Source organism: Myodes glareolus, chromosome 19 (genome assembly GCF_982192425.1).
Source record: "Myodes glareolus chromosome 19, mMyoGla1.1, whole genome shotgun sequence".
Classification (NCBI taxonomy): Eukaryota; Metazoa; Chordata; class Mammalia; order Rodentia; family Cricetidae; genus Myodes; species Myodes glareolus.
Genome location: NC_142044.1, coordinates 43922226 through 43933279, shown reverse-complemented (window position 1 = coordinate 43933279; position 11054 = coordinate 43922226). Strand labels below are relative to the sequence as shown.

The 11054-nt window shown below is 39.5% G+C and overlaps 1 pseudogene; it reads right to left on the bottom strand.

Annotated features, from left to right (window-relative positions):
• Positions 1-9988: 9988 nt before the first annotated feature.
• Positions 9989-10750, bottom strand: LOC148118975 (small ribosomal subunit protein uS5 pseudogene; annotated as a pseudogene).
• Positions 10751-11054: the final 304 nt, after the last annotated feature.

The window sequence follows — 11054 nt, the reverse complement described above, 5'->3', positions numbered from 1 at the left end:
AGTAACTCCCTGTATTTTATTGGATCGCCATGATTTAAAGTAAGAATTTAACAACAGCACTTACAGAAAGCCAACAAACTCATGGAAATTAAATTGCTCTGTTGAACTACCCCTGCGTCAAGGAAGAAATAAAGAATTTAAAGACTTCTTAGAATTCAATGAAAATGAAGGCACAATCTACCCAAACCTATGGGACACTATAAAAGCAGTGCAAAGAGAAAAGTTCATAGTACTAGGTACCTACATAAAAAAGGGGAGAAACCTCACACAAGTGACTTAACAGCATACCTGAAATGTCGAGAACAAAAAGAAGCAGACGTACCCTGGAGGGATAAAAGTGTAACATGAGGGGCCAGCTTGTTGGGGTATCTGTCCCGCCTAGTACCCCACAACCAGCAAGTCCCAAAGAAAATCAATCACACAGAGACCTTTATAAGTTATAAAGCTGATTGGCCCATTAGGTCAGGCTACTTATTAGCTCTTATAACTTATGTTACCCCATTATCCTTATCTATGTTAGCACACGGCTCAGTACCTTTCTCAGCTGGGCAAGTTACATGCTGCCTCTTCGGTGGTCTGCGCAGGAGTGACGGAGGGAGCTTCCTGTGTCCCAGAATACTCCCAGTCTCTTTGCTCCACCCCTACTTCCTGTCTGGCTTTCCCGCCTATACTGCCTGCCTGGCCAATCAGTGTTTTATTAAAATATGACTGACAGAATACAGACAATTCTCCCACACCATAAAAGGATAAGAAATAATCAAATTGAGAGCAGAAATCAATAAAATAGAAACAAAGAAAACAATATACAGAATCAATAAAACAAGCAACTGGTGCTTTGAGAAAATCAACAAGATAGACAAACCTTTATCCAAACTAAAAAAGCGCAGAGAGAGAATATCCAAATTAACGACATCAGAAATGTAAAGGGGACATAACAACGGACACTGAGGAAATCCAGAGAATCATTAGGTCTTACTACAATAACCTGATTTCCACAAAATTGGAAAATGTAAAAGAAATGAACAATTTTCTTGATAGGTATCACACATCAATATTAAAACAAGAAAATGTGGACAATTTAAACAGATATTTAACCTGAAAAAAATAGAAGGTATCCTCAAAAGCTGCTCAAACAAACAAACAAAAATCCCAGGGTCATATTGTTTCAGTTCAGAATTCTACCATAACTTTCAAGAAGAGCTAATTCCTATACTCCTCAAAGTGTTCCACATAATAGAAACAGAAAGAATATTGTTGAACTCTTTTTTATGAGGATACAATTACCCTGATACCCGAACAATACAAAGGCTCAACCAAGAAAGAGAATTACAAACCAATGTCACTCATGAACATAGATGCAAAAATAACCAATAAAATACTGGCATACTGAATCTAAGAATATGTTCAAAAAATTACCCACCATGATCAAGGAGGCTTCACCCAGAGATACAGGGATGGTTCAACAAATGAAAATCTATCAATCCACCTTATAAAAAAACTAAAAAAAAGCCACATGATCATCTAATTAGATGCTGAAAAAGCATTTGACAAAATCCAACATCTCTTCATGTTAAAGGTCTTGGAGATATCAGGGATACAAGGAAGATACTTAAACATAATAAAAGCAATGTATCTCGAACCAACAGCCGACATCAAATTAAATAAAGAGAAACACAAAGCAATCCCTCTAAAATCAGGAACAAGACAGAGCTGTACACTCTCCATATCTATTCAAAATAGTTCTTGAAGTTCTGGCTTGAGCCAACAAAAGGGGATCAAAAGGGATTGAAATCAGAAAGGAAGAAGTCAAACTTTCATTATTTGCAGATGGTATGATAGTATACATAAGTGATCCCAAAAACTCTACTAGGGAACTTCTACAACTGATAAATACATTCAGTAATGTAGCAGGATACAAGATGAAATAAAAAAAATCAGTAGTCCTGATAGAGAAGCTAAGAAAGAAATCAGAGAAGCATCACCCTTCACAATAGCCACAAATAACATAAAATATCTTGGGGTAATACTAACCAAATAAGTAAAAGACCTGTTTGAGAAAAACTTTAAGTATTTAAAGAAAGAAAGTGAAGAAGATACCAAAAAAGGAAAGATCTCCCATGCTCTTGGTTAGGTAGGATCAATATAATAAAAATGGCAATTCTACCAAAAGCAATCTATAGATTCAATGCAATCCATATCAAAATCTCAACACAATCCATCACAGACCTTGAAAGAACAATAATCAACTTCATATAAAAAAACAAAAATGCAGGATAGCCAAAACAATGCTGTACAATAAAGTAACTTATGGAGGCATCACAATCCTTAAAATGAAGCTCTATCATAGAGTTACACTAATGAAAACAGTATTGGCATAAACAGAGGGTTGATGAATGGAGTCGAATTGAAGACCAGGATATTAATCCACACACCTATGAACACCTGAGTTTTGACAAAGAAGATAAAATTATACAATGGAAAAAAAGAAGCATTGTCAAGAAATGGTGCTTTCATAACTAGATATCAACATGTAGAAGAATGAAAATAGGTCCATATCTATCATCATGCACAAAACTCAATTCTGAATGGCTTAAAACCTAAATATAGATATGACCACACTAAACCTGACAGAAGAGAAAGTGGGAAGTAGCCTTCAATGCATGGACACAGAAAATCACTTCCTAAATATACCCAGTTGCACAGACACTGAGAGAAATAATAAATAAATGGGACCTCCTCAAACTGAGAAGCTTTTGTAAAGCAAAGGACACAGTCAATAAGACATAAAGGCGGCCTACTGAATGGGAAAAGTTCTTCATCCACTCCACATCAGACAAAGGACTGATCTCCAGAATATTTAAAGAACTCAAGAAATTAGATATTAAAATTCCAAATAACCCAATTAAAATTGGGGTACAGAACTAAACAGAGAACTCTCAACAGAAGAATCTCAAATAGCTGAAAGACACTTAAGAAAATGTTCAACATCCTTAGTCATGAGGGAAATGCAAATAAAAACAACTCTGAAATTCCATCTTATACCAGTCGGAATGGTCAAGATTAAAAACAGCATTGAAAGATTATGTTGGGGAGGATATGGCATGAAGGGAACACTCATTCATTCCTGGTAGGAATGCAAACTTGTACAACCACTTTGAATATTTGAATGATGGTTTCTCAGAAAATTGGGAATCAACCTTCCTCAGGACCCAGCAATACCACTTTTGGGCATACTCAAAAGATGCTCAAAAATACTACAGAAGCATTTGTTCAACTATGTTCATGGCAGCATTATTTATAATAGCCAGAACTTGGAAACAACCTAGATGCCCCTTAAACAAAGAATCAATAAAGAAAATGAAGCACACTTACATTTATAGTAATAAGCAGTAAAAACCAATGACATCTTGAAATTTGCATGCAGATGGATGGAACTAGATGACACCATCCTGAGTAAGGTAACTCAGACCCAGAAAGAAGAATATGGTATGTACTCACTATAAGTGGAGACCATGTGAAAAGTAAAGGATAATGAGTCCAGAGTTAATGATCCTAGTGAAGCTAAGTAACAAGGTGAACCCTAAGGTAAATATACATAGATCCACTTAAAAAGGGGAAATAGACAAGATCACCTAACAAAATTGGGAGCATGGCAGCAGGGAAGTAGGGAGGGTGGAAGGGGAAGATGAGGGGAGAAAGGAAGGGGGAAGAGAACGTGAGGAAACAGGGTAGTTGAGATGGAGGAAGGACAGAGATGAGAACAAGGAAAGAGATATTTTGATTGAGGGAGCCATTATGGGGCTAGCAAGAAACCTGGCTCTAGAGAAATTTCCAGGAATACACAAGAATGACTACAGTTAAGACCCTAAGCAATAGAGGAGAGGGTGCCAAAATTGGCCTTGCCCTGTAGTCAGACTGATGAATATCTTCATATCACCATAGAATCTTCATTCTGCAACTGATGAAAACAGAGGCATAGACCTGCAACAGAGCACTGGACTGAGCACCTAGAGTCCAGTTGAGGAGTGGGAGGAGTGAGAATATCAGCAAAGAAGTTGGGACCATGATGGGTACACCCACTGAAACAGTCTACCTGAGCTAATGGAGGCTCACCAACTCCAGCCGGGCAGGGAAGGAACTAGCATAGGACCAAACTGACCCTCTAAATGTGAGTTACAGTTGCATGGCTGGGACAGACTGAGGGGCCACTGGCAGTGGTACCAGTATTTTACCTTACTGCTTGTATTGGCTTTCAGGGAACCTATTCTCTTTGGATGGATACCTTGCTCAGCCTAGATATAGCAGGGAGGACCTTGGACTTTTCCAAAGCAATATGCCTTACCCTCTCTGAGGAGTGGATGGGCGGTGGAATGGGGAGATCGGTGAAGGGAATGAGAGGAAGGAAGGGAGTTGGAACTGGGATTGGTATATAAAATGAAAAAAGATAGTTGTTTTCTTTTTAAGAAATAATAAAAAAGTAAAAACCCAAAAGCTAAAAAAGTTCATAAGCAGGGAGTCTGAAGAATGAACGCGCATATCTGACTTAGTTTTGGAGGGAAGGAGCCCATGGTGGTGCGACACAGGCCTGGCAGCCATTTGGAAGCCTGAGGAAAAAACAAGAGACTGAGTCACAGCCTCAAACTTAAGCAGGAGGCAGAAGCAGCAAATAGAGACGAGGATTGCTCATCTCAAGGACAATCCCAGCAATGGACACTGACACCAAGGCTGCACCACATAAAGTTCCCTAAAATGTCCCACCAACTCTCCTGTGTGTCCATGTGTTCAAATGCCCCATTTGTATGAGGCAGTTTTAATTCAAAGTAACACAGGGATTTTTTTTAAATGTATATTAATGTGTTGAGCACTGGGTTTCTAGTTTGGGAATTTCTGTAACATGGTTATGGAGCCAGCTAGAGGAACTATCCACTTGGGTATAGAGAACTTCTAATGCAGGCTCACCAGCCACCTAACACCCAGTTCTATAGGGAACTAGGTGCTCCAACCACCGTGGCTTCAGTGTCTCTTGAAAGCCTGTGCACAAATAAACCTTCTTCCCTAGAGTTGATTCTGGTCTGGGATTTGGTCCCAGAAATGAGAATAATATTCAAGGCAGTGGTTGTGCTACAGAACCTGATCAAAACCTCTGTCAGGTCTGACAAGCCATGATTGGTCGGTTGCTGTGGTGACATCACAAGGAGGCATTATGAAGAATCCTAGCAACTAGTCTATGTGAGGCACTGCCTGCACTGGGCTTCTGTCCTTGAGTCTTGGAGTAGCTGTTGGCCGCCTACAGAGAAGTTGGACTTAAAATTGGCTCTGATAGACTAGGAATCTCCAGTATACTGGACCTTGCAAGAGTGAGTTCAATTCCAGTATGTGGTATTGCTTCCAGGGGTTAAGGTTTGCTGTTAAATACCTACATTTATGTCATTGGTTTTCATTATAGGTTTGATTTATGAAATATTACCCATTAGTTCTTCATTATTACCCATTTTCCTATTTGAAAACTCATTTAGTCTTTTTGTAAATTGGCTTAATTTTCTTTCGTGTGATTTTACATATGTTATTGAATACTACCCTTAGCAATTTCATTATAACATCCCTCCACAAGCCTATACAGCATTTTGGTGATAGTGTCTGACTCTGTTTCACTTCCTCCACCCCATTCTGTGACAATATGGACTTAATGGTAAATTTGAATCCATGAAGTATCTCTGTGGTAGAGGAGTAGATTCTGAAGCCTGGCTTTACTGTAGCGACATCCCAAGTGTAGAAAAGTAACACATCACCAGGCTTGTGCCAGTTTTCCCTCCACAGAGGGAAAGATATCATTGTCTTGCCTTGCTGAAGAATAATGGGAAAGTGAATTTCTGTAAACCTGAGCATAGAGAGGATCTAGTCTGTTGGAGTTGACAGCCATCCATTTTGACTATTTGATGTCATAGAATCAATGGGTTCTAGTAGGGAGATGGCCAAATCCTTTTCTTAGCACAAACCAAGAAGGAATTTCTTCTCAATAGTCAGACTACTAGCCATAATTTTCAAGGACTAGAAATTCACATTAAATTCTTAAATGAGATTTATAGGTACAATACTTAAAAAAATATTAGAAATGTATGTACAATATGTTTTAACAAAATTAATCTCAAATTTGTATATAATATACAAAAGTAAAACAAATGTAAAACATTTAAAACTAATAGTTGCTTTTACAAAATAGATTCAGTAATCTGCCTTTCTAATTTATCATATTTATATCCCCTTTTCTCTTTTTCTTTTTCTCCAAAGTAGATCCCTGAGCCTATAAGATTTACACACCGATCCCAATCCTATAGCAGTGATGATCAACCCCTAATTAATGTCCCTAACCCCGAGGACAAACTTTGTTAGGAGAGGGGATGTTGTCTTCTAGAATTACTTCCAGCTGTCATGGGGGCGATGTGATTTCTATGGGATCCTGTAAAACTAAAATGATGGTTAAGTTTCAAAATCCTGTCTGGTCTAACTGCAAATAGTCTCTGAGTAGTCGATAGGGTTTTTCTGAAATTCTTATTTGTAGTTCTGGCCAGAATGTTGTAAGAAGGAGCACCACGTCAGCTAACCATGTTGGAATCACTTTGAGCAGCTGGTACCCAAAACTGATCTTAAACATTACTCATAAAGACATATATTCAACAAAAGGTACAATAGAGACAAAAACATTTATGGGGAAAAGTAACATTTTTCCTCAATTCTTTCTTCTTTGTGTCTCATACCAGATTGTTCCTGATATGAGATAGAAAGTTTGAATTTTTCTTTTAACAGAATGCCTGGATTTACAGAAGAATAGCCATTTTCCAACTTCAAAGTCAGCTTTGATTTTTAAGTGATTTACACTTTTATTTTATTATTTTATTTTTTATTACTTTAAAACTAATACTAATCAAAATTCCCATTTCCTCCCCTCCTCCCACTCCCCCCTACACACCCTACCCCATAACTCCTCCAGTCTTAAGAGAGGGCAAAGCACCATGCCCTGTGGTAAGTCCAAGGCCCTCCCCACTACATCCAGGCTGAGCAAGGTATGCATCCAAAGAGAATAGGATCCCAAAAAGCCAGTACATGCAGTAGAGACAAATCCTTGTGCCAGTGTCATTGGCCCCTCATTCTGCCCCAACAATCAACCACATTCAGAGGGATCAGTTTGATCCCATGCTCGTTCAGTCCCAGTTCAGGGACTTGGTGACCTCCCATTAGCTCAGGCACACTGTCTCAGTGTGTGAACCCCTCATGTTCCTGACTTCCTTGGTCATATTCTCCCTCCTACTCTTCAACCGGACCTTTGGAGCTCAGTCCAGTGCCCCAATGTGGATCTGTCTCTGTCTCCATCCATTGCCAGATGAAGGGTCTATGGTGATAGTTAAGATAACCCATACCATCAGTCTGAATACGGGACAAGGCTACTTCAGGAACCCTCTTCTCCACTACCCAGGGTCCTAGCTGGAGTCATCCCCATGGAATCCTGGGAACCCCTCTAGAGTAAAGCCTCTTGTCAACCCCAAAATGCTCCCTCAATTAAGATATCTCCTTCCCTACTCCCATATCCATCCTTCCTCCATCTCAACCATTCCACTCCCCAAAGCTCTCCCGAACTGTCTCCTACCCTCTCCCTCCCCCTCTAACCCTCCCTCTACCCCCTACTCCCATGCTCCCAACTTTTGCCAGGCGATCTTGTCTGTGTCCAATTTTAAGGTGGATCTATATGTCTTTCTTTGGGTTCACCTTATTACTTAGCTTCTCTAGGATCATGAACTATAGGCTTAATTTCCTTTGTTTATGGCTAGAATCACTAATGAGTAAGTACATACCATATTCATATTTTGGGTATGGGTTATCTCTTTCAGGATAGTGTTTTCTATTTCTATCCATTTGCATGCAAAATAAAAAATGTCATTGTTTTTTTTTTTAACACCACGGAGTAGTACTCTAATGTGTATATGTGCCACACTTTCTTTATCCATTCTTCCATTGAGGGGCATCTAGGTTGTTTCCAGGTTCTGGCTATTACAAATAATACTGTTGTGAACATAGTTGAACAATGCTTTTGTAGTATGATTGGGCATCTTTTGGGTATATTCTCAAGAGCGGTATTGCTGGATCCTGAGGTAGGTTGACTCTCAATTTGCTGAGAAACTGCCATACTGATTTGCAAAGTGATTACACAAGTTTGCATTCCCACCAGCAATGGGAATCCTCTCCAGCATAAGCTATCATTGGTGTTTTTAATTTTAGTCATTCTGACAGGTGTAAGATGGTATCTCAATGTTGTTTTGGTTTGCATTTCCATGATAGCTAAGGAAGTTGAACCTGTTCTTAAGTATCTTTTGGCCATTTGAAATTCTTCTGTTGAGAATTCTTTGTTTAGTTCAGTACCCCATTTTTCAATCGGGTTATTTAGAATTTTGATGTCTAGTTTTTTGATTTTTTTTATATATTTTGGAGATCAGTTCTTTGTCTAATGTGGGGTTGGTGAAGATCTTCTTCCATTCGTAGGTTGTCTTTTTGACTATGTCCTTAGATTTACAGAAGCTTCTCAGTTTCAGGAGGTCCCATTTATTCATTGTTGATCTTATTGTCTGTGCTATGGAGGTTATACATAGGAAGGAGTCTCCTGTGCCCATGCAGTGCAGGCTACTTCCCACTTTCTCTTCTATCAGGTTCAGGGTGATCAGATTTATATTGAGGTTTTAATTCATTTGGACTTGAGTTTTGTGCATGGTGATAAATATGGATCTGTTTTCATTCTTCTTCAGATTAACATCCAGTTATGTCAGTACCATTTGTTAAAGATGCTTTCTTTCTTTCGTTGTATAATTTTAGCTTCTTTGTCAAAAATCAGGTGTTCATAGGTGTGCGGATTAATATCTGGGTCCTCAATTCGATTTCATTGGTCAACATCTCTGTTTTTATGCCAATACCAAGCTGTTTTCATTACTGTGGCTCAGTAATAGAGTTTGATGTCTGGGATGGTATTGCCTCCGGAAGTTCCTGTATTGTATAAGATTGTTTTGGCTATCCTCAGTTTTTTGTTTTTCCATATAAAGTTGATTATTGTTCTCTCAAGGTTTGTGAAGAGTTTTTGTTGGGATTTTGATGGAGATTGCACTGAATCTATAGATTGAATTTGTTAGAATTGCCATTTTTACTATATTGATCCTACCTATCCAAGAGCATGAGAGATCCTTCCATTTTCTGGTATCCGCTTCAATTTCTTTCTTCAAAGACTTAAAGTTCTTGCCAAATAGGTCTTTCACATCCTTGGTTAGTGTTACCTCAAGATACTTTATGCTATTTGTGGCTATTTTGAAAGGTGATGTTTCTCTGATGTCTCTCTCAGCTTCTTTTTCCTTTATGTATAGGAGGGTTATTGATTTTTTTTAGTTGATCCTTGTATCCTGCCACATCACTGAAGGTATTTATCATTTGTGGGAGTTCTCTGGTAGAGTTTTTGGGGTCACTTATGTATATTATCATCATCTACAAATAACAAAAATTTGACTTCTTCCTTTCCAGTTTGAATCCCCTTTATCTCCTATGTTGTCTTATTGCTATTGCTAGAACTTCAAGCACTGTGCTGAAGAGATATGGAGAGAGTGCACAGCCTTGTCTTGTTCTTGATTTTAGTGGGTTTGAATCTCTTTGAGTTTCTCATCACTTATTTTGATGTTAGCTGTCGGCTTGCTGTATATTGCTTTTATTATGTTTAAATATGATCCTTGTATCCCTAATCTCTCCAATACCTTTTTTTATAAAGGGGTGTTGAATTTTGTCAAATGCTTTTTCAGCAACTATTAAAATGATCATATGTTTATTTTTCTTTCAGTTTATTTATATGATGGATTACATTGATCGATATTTGAATGTTGAACCAGCCCTGCATCTATGGGATGAAGCCTACTTGATCATAATGGATGATTATTATTATTTTTTTTTTTTTAGCAGACTTGATTCACTTTTATTTTTCTTGTATAAAATCCCTTATGTGGTGGCCACAGCTGGAGCCTGGGTCCTCTGAACAGAGACTCTGGTGTGGATTTTCACAAGATGGTCAGTGAATTCCTGGTAAGGAGACTTGGTGAACACAGTCTCTTTCCAGAGGTCAGGGGTCAAGTAGCTGTAGGTCTTAGAGATGGCATCAAATGTGGCCTTGGCAAAGTTGCCCAGGGTGCCAGTGCAGCCCCTGGCTGATGTGTAGCGGTCATCAATGCCAGCCATCATCAGTAGCTTCTTGGGCACAGGAGCAGAGACTATGCCAGTGCCTCTAGGGGCAGGAATGAGACGCACCAGCACAGAACCACAGCGGCCTGTCACTTTGCAAGGCACAGTGTGGGGCTTGCCAATCTTGTTCCCCCTGTAGCCTCTCTGCACAGGGACAATGGAAAGCTTGGCCAAGATGATGGTCCCTCGGATGGCAGTGGCTACCTCCTTGGAGCACTTAACACCGAGACCTACGTGACCATTGTAGTCCCCAGTAGCGACGAAAGCCTTGAACCTGGTCCGCTGGCCTGTCATAGTCCGCTTCTGCACGGGCATGATCTTCAGAACCTCATCCTTTAGGGATGCTCCCAGGAAAAACTCAGTGATCTGGGACTCCTTAATGTGCAGGGAGAACAGGTAGATCTCCTCTAGGGACTTGATTTTCATGTCCTTAACCAGGCGTCCCAGCTTGGTGATGGAAATCCACTCCTTGTCTTCAGCTTTACCTCCGCGAGCCCCGTGGCCTCAACCACAGCCGGCAGAGGCCCCTCAGATTGCTGCCAATCCTCTGAGGAAGCTGCCATGGCCCGCCTCCTGTCATCTGCCATTGGTGTTTTTCCAGAAGAAGAAGATAATGGATTTTTTTTTGATGTGTTCTTGAATTCGGTTTGCCAGTGTTTTATTAAGAATTTTTGGATTGATGTTCAGAGTGAGATTGGTCTATAATCCTGTTGCTTGGTTGAGTTTCTGTGCTGTTTTGGTATCAGGGTAGCTGTAGCTTCATAAAAAGAGTTTGGCAATGACTCTTCTGTTTCTAT